Here is a 14,610-nt window from a genome sequence, read left to right as displayed (position 1 = left end):
TAATTTTTGTAAGTTTGTTTCCAAATTTCCTGCCACCTCATTTTGGTTGCTATATTGTCCATTGTCACTTCTCACTGTTTTCTATATGCTTCTCTGTTTAATCCCTTCTCTTCTAAGTGATGGTTGGTGGTGCTCGCCGAAGTTCTACACAGAGAAAGTTGATGGAGAACTGACTTATGGATAAAGGAGTTCTGATTCAGCTTACACATTAGCTAAACAACAAAGGCATGTACACATTAGGTATTCACTGATACAAGTATTTGTTGAATAAATTTGCCTTTGTTTTCAATAGGATTTTTCTCTACATGTTTTTCATTAATTAATTGATTCAGCAAGTGTATATATTGAGTGCCTACTATGTGCCAGATGCTAAGCTTGTATCATTCAATGCTGGCATGGATTGAGTTATTTAGTCAATTGTTTCTGTTCAAGTTCCTATATTCAGTGCTAAATGTTGTGCTCTGTAACTTGGACCAAGAAATGGATTTTCCATGTCTTTTCAGAATGGCAAATCTCGTATGTCACTTAGATGAAGAAGCAATGGATTTAGCAGGTAGGAGATGACTTCTAATCCCACAAATGGCAGAGAATTTACTGTGTGGTCTGTTAGTATAAAACCAAACACTTTAATATGATGTTTTAATCCTCCTGATTGCTTTAATAACTGTCTTTATATTGTACTTTCACAACAGTCTTCTAAGTTAAGACAACTAGTCTGAACTCTGTCAGATGTGAGGTTAAAGGTCCTAATGATCCATAACTAGTGACTGAGTCAGGGCTAGAGCCCATTTTCATTTTTTGAAATCAAGTCTTTTCAGTCTTAACTCAGGGCTCTAGGGTCCATTTCTTTGTGGTTTAATTTCTCCTTATGTAGAATTAGGCTGATTTTGATGCAGTGCAGATTAAGTATTTGGGGATGTGACTGGACATCCTTGTAGAAAAATGGTTTACCCAGAGCTTGAAAGGTATCATCAATGCATCTGTTTTGGAGTCTGTATATTTCTGACCTTCTGCTTTGCTTAATAAGTGAGTTGAGATACCAGAAATGGAATTGGAGTTCAAGAGCGGTTTTCATGTATTGAGCCCTTGACATAAGGTCCCCAGCAGCAAACCTCTGTCCTTTAAATGCCAAGAAGCTGAGGGAAAGGCTAGATGCTTTGGGATGAGTTAGTCCTCACCACTGGGTCCCTGTAGATGCCTCTGCTGAGGCCACAGGGAAGGACTGAGACTGGTGAAGGCCAAGGGTGTACTAACTGCCATAGCAGTAGATGCCTCAACTTCCACGGCAGAGTGAGGCCACAGGGAAAAAAGAATTTGCTAAATAAACTGTAGTCCATCCAGACAATGGAATTATCCAGTGCTAAAAAGAAATGAGCTATCAAGCCACGAAAAGACATGAAGGAAACTTTATACACATTACTGAGCGAAAGAAGCCAATCTGAGAAGGTACCATACTGTATGATTCTAACTATATGACATTCTGGAAAAGGCACAGCTATGGAGACTGTAAAAAGATCAGTGGTTGCCAGGGGTTGGGGGAAGAAGACATGAATAGGCAGAGCACAGAGGATTTTTAGGGCAGTGAAAATACTTCGTATCATACTATAGTGGTGGATACACATCATCATAGTTTGTCCAAATCCAGGGACTGGACAACACCACGAGTGAACTGTAGTGTAAACTATGGTGATAGTGATGTGTCAGTGCAGGTTCATCAGCTGTAACAAATGTCCCACCCTGGTGGGGAATGTTGGTAATGGGGAGGGAGCTATGCATGTGTGGGGCGGGGGATAGATGGGAAACCTGTGTACCTGCCTCTCCCTTTTCCTGTGAATCTAAAGCTCTTCTAAAAATGCAAAGTCTCGGGGGCTTCCCTGGTGGCGCAGTGGTTAAAGAATCCGCCTGCCAATGCAGGGGACACGGGTTCGAGCCCTGGTCTGGGAAGATCCCACATGCCGCGGAGCAACTAAGCCTGTGAGCCACAACTACTGAGCCTGCGCGTCTGGAGCCTGTGCTCCGCAACAGGAGAGGCCGCGACAGTGATAGGTCCGCGCACCGCGATGAAGAGTGGCCCCCGCTCGCCGCAACTGGAGAGAGCCCTCACACAGAAACGAAGACCCAACACAGCCAAAAATAAAAAAATAAATAAAAATGCAAAGTCTCTTAAGGAGAGAGAGAATTTGCCTGCCCTAATGGTGCTCCCCACTTCCAGAAGCTTGGATTCTGCCCAGGGAGCTGTCGAGCTCCCCATTCTGGTCAGCACAGGATGAGAAAGCCACTGAGACTGAAACACATTTAGGGTTCGCAGCCAACTCCAGCATTTCCCTCATTGCACGTATTGTGTTGGGACAATGGTCTGATCAAATGTTTCCTAATTTCATTGTGGACTTCCTCTCTAATGAGTCTCTTTCTCCCAGCTCTAAATAAAGAAGATGCTAAAAACGTGACACACACTACAGATGGGTCACCCACATCTGGGCTTTTCATTTTAAAAGGCGGGAGTGTGGATGGGGGTGGGAGGACAGTTAAGCAAGATGTGGCTGGCTTTTCTTATAAAAGGGGTGAGGGGGGGAAGGGGGCAACGAGATGAGGCAGCGAGACCGAATCATCCACCATTGTTACTGAACGACAGACGCATCCATTGGAACTAATTATAATGATGATCCCAGGCCATCACTGACTCGAAGCTTGTGTGCTCCTCTCTATGCCAAGTTCTCAAATTTGGGCACCTGGATTGCACCTCTGAAGTTGGCATTTACCAAAGAAACCATGTGCAGATGGATATTTGCATGTGAAAACCGGATAATTGTGCGTGCGAGAGCAGGAGCTTCTGTGTACAATTATCAGCCTCTCCTTGAGATGTTGGGAGCAGTTTCTGGTCCTTTGGAAAACTGGCCAGCAGTTTGCTGGTGCAGATTTGAGTTCTGTGCATGTATGAGTCTCGTGCCCACGTTTCAGAGACATAGCTCTGATGCGTCGTTATGTATGTGTTGGCCATCTGTGACATGCTCAGCACTGTAACGTAGTAAATCTCACATGGTGACATCCTTGGACCTGGATCCCCAAATTCCACCTCCACTACAGCATCCCCCAAGGCAAAGTGGCGGGAGAGGGTGGAGTTTTTTGAGGAGCTGCAAACAGCTGGCTTGGGTCTGCATGGTTTTGTAGCCGAATCATGTTGGTCTCTCAGGAAACTGAGACTCAGGCGTGAAGTTAAATCTGTGACACAGCAGGCTTTGAATGAGGACCATCTCCTTGAGTGGTCCTGTGCTCTGCCATCTCCCAAGGGTATTCAGTGAGCACTCTGTGAAAGAAGATGGGACCCAAGGACAAAGATGGCCACCTGTTCATCATTCTTCTGTACAAGAGTTTCCCTCTTTTGTTGGTGAGCCATACTGTGTCCTGGGAGAAGGACCAGCCCAGCCTTAGAGGCATGTATATAATTTCCACAACCTGTGCTTCCTGTGGAAGCATGGAGGGCCACAAAAGTCACAAGAGGCCCCATGGGGTCTGTCAGTCTCCTGCTTCAGACTCGACTGTGCCTTTGCCCGAACCCTTTGCCTGGTGTGCTCCTGCATGTCTCTTCACTTATACGTGGTCTACGTTTCCTTTAGGCTCAGACCAAGGTGCACCTCTTCCTGAGAAAACTACCCCATGAGGGAGGTACTCGTCCTGTCTCCATTATATGGATGAGCAGTTGGGTCACAGAGAAGGTAGATGATTAATCAAAAATCATTGTCAGTAAGTGACAGAGCTGTGATTTGAACACTGGCCGACTGGCTCCCAAACCAGTGCTCCTAACGCTTACACCATGCAGCTGTCCCATTAGAACAGTCTATCTTTTATATTAAAAAAATCTCTAGGGCTTCCCTGGTGGCGCAGTGGTTGAGAATCTGCCTGCTGATGCAGGGGACACGGGTTCGAGCCCTGCTCTGGGAAAATCCCACATGCCGCGGAGCAACTAGGCCCGTGAGCCACAACTACTGAGCCTGCGCGTCTGGAGCCTGTGCTCCGCAACAAGAGAGCCTGCGATAGAGAGAGGCCCGCGCACCGCGATGAAGAGTGGCCCCCGCTCGCCGCAACTGGAGAAAGCCCTCGCACAGAAACGAAGACCCAACACAGCCAAAAATAAATAATAAATACATTAAAAAAAAAAAATCTCTAAGGCCCCTTTGTAGTTTTAGAGCCTGTTGTCAAGCGAGACACTTAATGAGCTCAGTGAGTTTTCCGTGAAGATGAGGATTGCGTCCTGGCCCTGGACAGACCACTCCCAGCCTTAGGTTCAAGGTGCATTTTGATGGTTTTATAACAGTCCTGGAGGAATACAGTCAACAGCTGGGAAGGGTGGGGGACTGTGGGCCTTGCAGCATTTTTATGCCACCAGCTGGCTTCAGACAATCTCCCAGCCAAAAGCAGTGCTCATCAGAGGAGCAGTAAGACCCAAGCGGGAAGTGGTGTCATTCGTGCTGTGGCGTAAGGGATGTTGTAGAACCACACATTGTGTCGCCAGTTTTGGTGGAGCTCCACAATGTATTTTCTACTGCAGCTCTGGGGTTTCTCCTAAGATCCCACCCAGCTCCCCATGGTCTCCTTTCCCCGCCTCTGCCGAGGCTCCAGGAAATCAAGCCACTTCCTTCTCTCTCAGAAGCTGCCACTGTCCTTTGGAGTCTGTTTCCTTAATACCCTCCAAAGACAAACACAAAAGGGCTTTTTGTTTTTAAGGCTTTTTACTACTGATCACAAAGGGAAAACAGCATCCGAAAGATCACAAAGATGGAGAAGCAGTAAATAGTTCAGCATCTTTCGAAGTTCTTATTGTCTTGATCCCTTGTATATAATTTTTTAAAAATTATTTATTTATTTATTTATTTATTTATGGCTGTGTTGGGTCTTCGTTTCTGTGCGAGGGCTTTCTCTAGTTGTGGCGAGCGGGGGCCACTCTTCATCGCGGTGCGCGGGCCTCTCACTATCGAGGCCTCTCTTGTTGCGGAGCACAGGCTCCAGACGCGCAGGCTCAGTAGTTACGGCTCACGGGCCTAGTTGCTCCGCGGCATGTGGGATCTTCCCAGACCAGGGCTCGAACCCGTGTCCCCTGCATTGGCAGGCAGACTCTCAACCACTGCGCCACCAGGGAAGCCCCCCTTGTGTATAATTCTAAACTCCCTCTGGGATCACGGGTGGAAGCCTCAGAGGTGTTTTGTCCTCTTCTGAAGGTGAACTCAACGAATCTTCCCTCTGTCTTCTGATCCCTCCTTTAGCCGCATTACAGGGATTATTTCCTTCCCATGGTTCGTTCCCATCCTGAATATGCAGCCTGTCTCTTGGTTTCCAGTAGGTGTATGACTTTTCTGAAGACCTTTAGAGTGAGTTACGATGCCTGGTGTAATTGACTGTTGCCTCTCTGGGTCTTTTCCTAAACTCACATAAGGCCCCGTCAAGGGCGGGAACCATCCTTCTCCTCTTCTGTCTCCCTGATTGTTGATGGGTTTATTGCCCAGACCTTGTTGTCTACACAGCAATGTAGAAATAGTTTCTGGTTTGACTTGGGGCTTTACTGTTGAAACGTGCCTAATTCTCTGGTAATAAATTAACACTTTTATCCTTATTATGAACCAAGGGCCTTTAGGGAGATGTATTTTTGTATTTAAAAATCATCTAGTAGATGTTAGCAGATACAGGAATAGGCTAGTGGGTTGAGCCAGCCTGGCTGGGACGAATGTCTGCTTGGAAATGGCATACTAGGTTATGCTGGCTTGAGTAATGAAATAAAGAATTCCTGGGGTTGAAGGAGACATGGAGATGGAGGTGGAGGTGCAGGAAGAGGACCTCCAAATGCTATTGTATTTACATAGTTCCACGTACTGTGATGATTTGGTGCCAGAAAAGCAGAGAGGCACAGCTGGGAAGAGGCAAGAAAGAAGAAAGTAGGGTCAGGGGAGTGGGGAAAGGGGCAGCCAGATCTGAGAGGCAAGGTTAGAGACCAAAGCATCACACATGGGTTGGGAAAAGCAGGATTTAATGAGGCAAGAGAGAGGGGAAAATGACTAAAGTATGACCAGAGACTAAAAGCATGTCAAGTGAAAGCCAAGAGCCGTGTGAAGCAAATAAGGAATATCAACCCCAAGATTCACTTTCCCTTCAGTATGGGTGGCCTTTTCCCCGTTCTCTTGTCTGCACTTCCTCAGGCAGTTGTGAATGATGAGGCCACCCAACGGAAGCAATGTCTCCAAAACCTCAGTATTGTTACACTCTTTTTCCAGCTAAGCAATTCCTTCATGATATGGGGCAGAGGGTTATAGGAACTCTTCCTAGCAGACCACCATGAACTTCTCATGGCAGAAGCTGCTCTGGAAAGATACACGATTTAGAGCACATTATGATAATGATGATCATCATTTTGGCAATCATGGAGGATCGCACATATAAGACACTAAAAATCTTACGGTGCTGGTGATTCATTTTATGGGAATCTGGCATTGATTCAGAAGACAGTGCTTCTGGGCCTTTAGCAATGAATTCCAAGACTTATTTCAACAATTTAAAATACATGTCCCCTATAAGACGATATCAAGACTATAGCAAATGGAATAATAATAATATTGATGATGATGATGTTGATGGCAACTATTATAATTTGAAGGTGAATTGCTTAAAGTAATCCACTCAGCACAGAGTCTTCAGCGCAGGAAGTGCATTAACATCCTCTGTTGCACAGATGATAATGTATTAATGCAATACTACAAGAGCCACTTTGTGGATTTGTCATTAGTTACATAAGATGTCCAATAAGCATATGTAAAACCAGTTAAGCATTTCTCCAGTGCCCTTCTCCTCAAGATAGCCCATCTTTTAAATTGGTCCAGTTCGGCTTCATTAGTATCAACATCTTCCCCAGGGTCCTGGAAGGATTCTGATGCTTGGTCTGACATCTCCTGGCCTTCTTTTCCACATGAGGGCCCTAGTCTTTATTTCTAGCTCCAGATTAGTCTCCATGCTGCTGTGGATCTCATGAACCTTGTGACCTGTTTTGGTTGGGTCATCCAGCTCTGATTGTCTTCTCCTGGAGTCTTTCCACCTAGGATCCTGGGACCCTCATCTCAGAATACTCCCTCTTAATACTCTTCTTACTGAATCAAAGAGCTGGGAGCATACTTCTCTCCGAGCAAGGTGACACCAGATCCTGCGGGGAGGTCTGTGGAAGTTGCTTTAAAAAATTTTTATTTTATAGGGGCTTCCCTGGTGGCGCAGTGGTTGAGAATCTTCCTGCTAATGCAGGGGACACGGGTTCGCGTCCTGGTCTGGGAAGATCCCACATGCCGCGGAGCAACTAAGCCCGTGAGCCACAACTACTGAGCCTGCGCGTCTGGAGCCTGTGCTCTGCAAAAAGAGAGGCCACAATAGTGAGAGGCCTGCGCACCGCGATGAAGAGTGGCCCCCGCTTGCCGCAACTACAGAAAGCCCTAGCACAGAAACAAAGACCCAACATAGCAATCAATCAATAAATAAATCTTTAAAAAAAAAAAAAATTTTTTTTATTTTATAAAAAGTATGGTATGTATATAGGTTAAAATTCAAATATAACACTTACTGTTGTGATTAGACTCAACCCCACCCTGCACTCTCAACTCCTGATACCTTGAGGCAAACACATTCCACTCTTTCAGATGTTTCTTCTGTATTTTAAGTAATATGTGTATGCCTCTATTTTCTGATTTTCAGTTTTCTATGCTACTAGTGAGTCTCTTCTTTAAAAATTAATTGTATAGCTTCTCGCTCTCCATTCACCATACATCAACACACACACACACACGGACACACACACACACACACTCTTTCCCTCCTCTTATCCTCCTAATTGAATTATGTATCTGATATCTACTACTGTATGACAAATTACTGTAAAAGTTAGTGCCATAATATGATAAACATTTATTATCTCACAGTTTTTGTGGGTCAGGAACTTGGGGGTTCTGGCCCAAGGTCCCTCATAAAGTTGTAGTAAGCTGAAGGTTTCACTGGAGCTGAAGGATCTGATTTCAAGTTCCCTCTCATGGATGGCCAGTTAATGTTGGTTGTTGGACAGAGGCCTCAGTTCTTCCCCATCTGGACCTTTCTACAGGTTCTTTGAAGGTCCTCAGGACATGACAAGTGGCTTCCCCAAGCATGAGTGATCCAAGAAAGTGTAAGCAGAAACTCCAATGTCTTTTGTGACCTCGCCTCAGAAGTCACATACCATCGCTTCTAGTACCTTCTGTTCATTAGAAGTGAATCACAAAAGGAAGACAATTGGGCCTTTCTGAGAAGAGGGCTGTCCAAGAATTTGTGGACATATTTTAAAACTACTACAGATTCTTCACAATTTTTTAACTAAATAATATTTGATTAAATTTCTATGGCTACTGTAGTAGTTTTGTATTGCTGCTGTAACAAATTATCACAAACCTAGTGGCTTACCACAGCAGAAATATATTATCTTGCAGTTCAGGAGGTCAGAAGTCTGGAATGGGTCCTCCTGGGCTAAATTGAAGGTGCTGGCAGGGTGGCATTCCTTCTGGAGGCTATAGGGAAGAATATGTTTCTCACCTCTTTCAGCTTTGTAAGCTGCCCACAGTCCTCAGCTTGGAGCCCTTTTCCATCTTCAAAGCCAGCAATGGCAGATTGGGTTTTTCTCATATTGTATCACTCTGACCTCTACTTTCATCATCATATCTCCTCTGACTCTGACCCTTCTGCCTCCCTCTCCCATTTGTGATTACATTGGGCCCAGCTGGATCCTCCAAGATAATCTACACATCTCAAGGTTAACTTGATCACACCTGCAAGTCCCTTTCATTCACAGGTTCTAAGGATTAGGATGTGAACATCTTTGGTGGCCATTACTCTGCCTACCACAGCTATGTAAATATTGCTCACTACATTGTACTATAATGTATGTTGTAGTGAATCATAATTACATTTCCTTTCTATACAACTTTTAAATTTTCTTTGGAGCTAATAATTGCCTTTTTTCCCCACTCACTTATTTTTTTAAAAGTATCTGTCATTAGTTCATTCCTAACTGTCTTGATAAAGCTGATGATCTTCTCCTAAGTCCTAAACATGCAAACTAGTCTTCATCTTTCTTTTCTTAGCACCGCTCCTCAAGAGCACTCTGTCTTCTCCAGTTTGGAATTTTGCTCTTTGGGGATGCTGCATAGATGTTTTCTGAGACTTCCTTCGCTATTATCCTGGGACCCCCCCCCTCCACCCCTTTTTGGTTTTAGAGTCTCTGTTTCTAGGATCCTGTGTCTTTTTCTTCTCTGATTTACTCTCCTGTGTTACTGAATCACATCTTTCAGTGGCCTCTTGAGCAAGAGTACATAGAGGGAAGTTCTCCAGTTGTCACTCCAGAGCACTCTCCCCCTTCTCTGTGGCCTGGGAGGCTGGCATTTATGGAGACTGCCTCAGTAGTCTCTTTGCCTTCCGGCTTCCAGTTGATTTTGGTCAGTGGGAGATACAGAAGTTGAGTGCGAGGAAAAGGAAGTAGGGGTGTTTGTTCTCCAGCTCACTTCTTTTTGAGCTGTGAGTTGGTGGTGGCCACGGCTTCAGTCAGGTGGCAGTCAGCTGTTTGTAACAGCTCCCTGCTCTGGCCGGCCTCAGGGTACCTCACCGTTCCTGGCTGGATTCCTTTAACCCCGACCGTATATTTGTAAACAGTGAATTCTCCCCAGTCTGAGTTAGCCCTCTGTTATCCGCACTGACCGACATAAGAAGTAAATTTTTGATGCACTGCAAGTTTGAAAATGTCTTTATTCTACTCTCACCCTTGGGTATAGAATTTGAGGTTGAAAGTCATTTTTTCTTAGCACTTTAGAGGTGTCGTTCTGTCTTCCAGCTCTCAGTGTCACTTTTGATGACACTAGTGTGATCCTGATACCTGATCCTTTGTATGGGACTTGCTTTTGCTCTCGGGAAGACTTGGAAGACTTCTCTTTATCTCCAGTTTTCAGAATGTCATGATGTGCTTTGGTATATGTTTATTTTGTCTTATCCATAGTGCTAGACACTCAGCGGCCCCTTTCAATCTGGAAAGTTCTGAGAATTTAATTTTATTATTTCTTTGGTAATTTTCTTCCTCCCCCTTTTTTCCCAGTTCTCTTTTGCTGGAAATCCTTCCAATTGAAAGATGAATCTCATGGACAGATATGTTAATTATCCCAAGTTTTCCCTCTTGTTTTTTAACTCTTTTTTGTTAGGCACTCTAAGAGACTTTACCATCTGACCCATTTCATTTTTTATTTGCCTATCATATTTTTATACTTTTCTATTTTTCTTTCATGGATGCAACATACTGTATTATCTCCTTTTGTCTCTCATGGTTAGGACTTTCCTCAAATTTTTGGTCATTCGTATTTGCCATCTATGTTTAAGGACGAGTCACCAAATTTCTGATAGAAAGCTCTGTTTACATGAGTTAACTTGTTAACTGTTGTGTTTCTCTCTGGGTGATCAACGAATGTCAGTCTCTGTAGGTCTTTTCGCTCAGCCTGGTCAGTTTCCACAGAGAGGGATCTTCTAATCCAGTGCTGTCCAGCTTGTGTGGTGATGGAAACGTTCAGTATCAGCACTGTCCAATATGGTAGCCTTTAGTCACATGTGGCTATTCAGTACTAGCAGTGTGGCTAGTATGGCTGAAAAAGTGAATTTTTAATTTTGTTTAATTTGACTTAATTTAAACTTAGGTAGCTACCACTTATTTTGACTGGTGGCTACCATATTGGACAGCTCAACTGTAATCTTCTGACCTTGGCTGCCCATCTTCTACCCACCAAGGTGGAGGAAAAGTTGGGGACCTCACTGTTCAGGGTGTCAACGTTTACCTACATTTCCTTTTTGCAGTAAGGCTCTCCGTCTGCCCTCACCTGTTCAGAGTCCAAAGTCTGTCTCTTTGAACCTCTCTAAACTTGCAGTCTTTGGAGGCAGTGGGAGGGTGGGGAAGGGGACAGTCATCCTACTGCATGAAGTCAGGGACAGAATCTGGGGATCTTGGCGCCACTCACAATGTCTTCCAACTAGTCCTCCTATTTTCCTTGCCTTCTGAGGGGCCTGTAACTCAAACAGCTGGGTTTTTCCAAGATTCTTTAGGGGAAAACAGTTTTTGTGGCTCTCTCTGCTGCAGGTTTAAGTTTCGGCTCTTCCTGGGCTTCAAAGTCAGCTGCAATCTACCTTTCAGCTCTCAGTTTTTGTTGACATCAATTTTGCACCATCATCTCCTCTCCAGGTCTCTTTGGCCATGTGGGTGTGAGCCACTTTCATTTCTCGCCTGCATTTTAGTGAGGTTCTGGCAGGGAGAGGGGAAGAACGGGTGTGTCGGCGCCTCCAAGCAGGCAGCTTGATTACTTGGTTTCCATACTTACTTGGTCCAACTGTTTCGCCAAAGGCACGGGATTGTTTATTTTCCCTACAGATGTCTTTGTACTGTTCTAAAATGAAAGCTATTGTACTAGCTGCCATTACGTTATTTATTCTAGCAGGTGGCGGGGTATCTGGTGAGGTGGGCAGAATTGGTTGCCTCATTTTCACAGCACTGTCCTCAGACTTCATCTGGTGGCTCTAGCAGGACAGTCTTGGTGCTTAACAGGAACCTCTCAGTCTTACTCGCCTGCTCATATAAGTGAAACCAGGGTTATACGTATACCCTTCCTGGCTGCAGAAAAATGAATTGCTTCCAGGATTCTTTTCTCAGTGTTTTTCTAAGAATCCCTAGGGGGTGTTCACACGTGTCCAGAAATCAGTTCTGGTCATTTATGAATCCATTACTGACCAAACCAGGCCCACACAAGAGTCTTGAGCTGGAAGTTTCCATTAGGTGGTCACTCTGAAGTTAAAATATTTCTCCCACTGCTGGTGCGGCTAGAGGTACCATTGGTGGTGAAAACAGGCCCCCTTGCTCCCAAAGGCAGAGAAACTTGGGCGCATCCCTTAGCCACAACATCACCACCCTTGGGAGGGGAGAGACAAGTTCCAATGTTGGGACACTTGGGACTGGAGGGTCTCAGACCTTTCTGTGTTATGACTTACCTCTTAACCTGGTGTGGCTGAGCTTTGACTTTCCCGCTCAAGCCCTCACAGACCTGCGGGGATGGGGCACCCATCAAGCAGAGACCTCCACCCGCTCTCAGGAGACCTTTGTCAATCCAGCCAGACATGTCTCCATGGTAAGAGAGAGAATGCTCCCTCCCCCAGCTCTACATTGTATCAGCAGGAGGTTCACAGTAAATTTGCCTGGAGCTAATGTAATTGCTTTCAACTTTTAGGAAATTCACACAGCGTTTGCCTACCAAGTCTTTTAGGTCCATACAAACATATTAAAATTTAAAACAGATAACATTTGAACTTATGTTATTAATACTGTTATTACCTAATCTTGTTGCCTTCGTTGAGATAAATTACAGTATTTTTTCAACTTGTGAAACAGCTGTTTTCTTTACGTTTGTTTACAACTGCTGTGTGGTTAATTGCTTTCAACTGCAGAAAGCCTTGATGTTATAGGTTCCACTTTCAAAATTTCTTCCAAATCTTCAAAAATTTGAGAAAACCCTGACAAAGGAATCCATTCATCACAGTACATGGAACTGTATTTCTCCATAGCAAGGTCCACTTACACATCGTTGGTTGAGGTTGCTGACTCACCAGCCTTTGGGGCTGGCTCACTGAGATGGACTCGTGTGAGGTCATGCTGAAGCAGGCAAGAAATGATTGAACAGCACAGACACTGAGCTGCAGAGTCAGCGTGACAGGAGAGCACGTGTAGAGAGAATGGGAAGGGCTGGACTTCGCTAGTTGCATCGGTTCTTGAGGTCAGCGACTTATGTGCCATCGAGGCCTGAATTCAGGGTTTCCGCTGTCCAGCGGTGGCACCTTGCATTGCTCGCCATCCTCCACGATGGCCCTCAAGGATCCCCACCTCCGGGTGCTCACACCTTGTGTAGTCTCCTCCCACACTGGGCCAGGGGTGATCTGTGTGACCAAGAGAATATGGCAGACATGATGGTGTGTCACTTCCAAGGTCAGGTTCTGAAAGACACCACGGCTCTTGTCTTGGATGCTTGCCCTCATTTTCTTTCTTTCTCAGACCATCCATTCCCGGGGAAGCAGGCTACCATGTTAAGAGCAACCTTGTGAGGGGTCCTGTGTTAAGTATGGGGTACACAGAAATAAGGCACGTCCCCTCTTTTTAAAGTAATTCTGTCTCTTAAGGGAGATAAATGTTCTCAAGCAGATGCCGTGCGCTGTACTATATACGATAACAGTGAGAAAAGCAAACCTTCCATGAACATTCAAATAGGCCACATTTGTTTCAGCTTTGGTTCACTGAAGAAACTTTTGAACCAAAGAAGAAAAAAATAGGTGTCCTTGAGGCATATAGGGAAAGGGAAGGGGGAAGGGGGTCCTTTCAGGCAGACAACTGGGTATATAGAGACAGGGAATTGGGCTCAGTAAGAATTTATTGGAAAAAAGAATTTATTGACACTTTCATGGACCCCACTGAAAAAATATAAGAGGAAACATCTGTCCTCTAAAATCACACACCTTCCGAAAACTTGAAGCTGTAACAGATCACTTGAAACTCTTAGACCAGTGCTGTCCAACATGGTAGCCACTAGACACAAGAACACATTCTGTTCTTGAAATCTGGGTAGTCCAAATAGAATATGCTCTAAGTGTAAAATACACACCAAAATTTGAAGACTTTACCAAAAAAAGGTAAATATCCCATTAATAACTTTTTATATTGATTACGTGTTGAAATGATATTTTCGATATATTGAATTAAAAAGAACACATCATTAAAATTGACTTCACCTATTTCTTTTCACCTTTTTAAAGGGGCTACTAAGTTTAAAATTCTCTTTGCTCTCTGTCTTTGTAGCTTGTGTTGTCTCCCTCTTGGACAGCGCTGGTCTGGAGGCTGCTCTGACATCAGCGCTGTGGAAGAGGAAGAAGGAATGGGGTCAAGGGATGTTGGGAGGACCACAGCCAATGTGCTTTCCTTTACATTCATTCTGTGCTGAAAGGGTCTCGTATGTGGAGTGGGGAAAGCTCAGCTGGAGGAGAGGTGGTGCCACAGCTCAGAATCCAGAGGAGGGTGCGTGTGTGCTGGGCAGCCCTATGACATATGGTGTTGACATGAATTCTTGGTGAACAGTGTGTGATAATGCTTTAATTATACCCTTCCCCCATCTGAAGCTTTTTAGTTCAGGGTTCTCTGGAGCATCTGCATCCCTTTTGCATCTAATATTGTAGCATGGATGGGGTGGGGTAGGATGGAGGAGGGTTGCTAAAAGAAATGGAAGGAACACACATACCTGACAATAGAGAAAAGGTCTATCTTATTTCTTTAGGAAAGTTGAGTATGGTTCTGGACATATTCCATTTGCTCTGCTGGGGGGTCTGAGATTCCAGCAAGTCTCTATTACTCTGCATGATTTTGGGTCCTTGCTAGGTGAATTTTGGGGTAACCCATATCTTGTTTTTCTTTTTGACTTTGACAGACTCAAAGTGGGCTTTGTTGGACTGGAAGAGACGATAGGGGCTTCCTGGTCTGAAGACCCTGCCCACCGGCCCATA

The sequence above is a fragment of the Eubalaena glacialis genome, chromosome 7, assembly GCF_028564815.1.
Source record: "Eubalaena glacialis isolate mEubGla1 chromosome 7, mEubGla1.1.hap2.+ XY, whole genome shotgun sequence".
NCBI classification, from domain to species: Eukaryota; Metazoa; Chordata; class Mammalia; order Artiodactyla; family Balaenidae; genus Eubalaena; species Eubalaena glacialis.
This window is presented reverse-complemented; position numbering follows the sequence as displayed.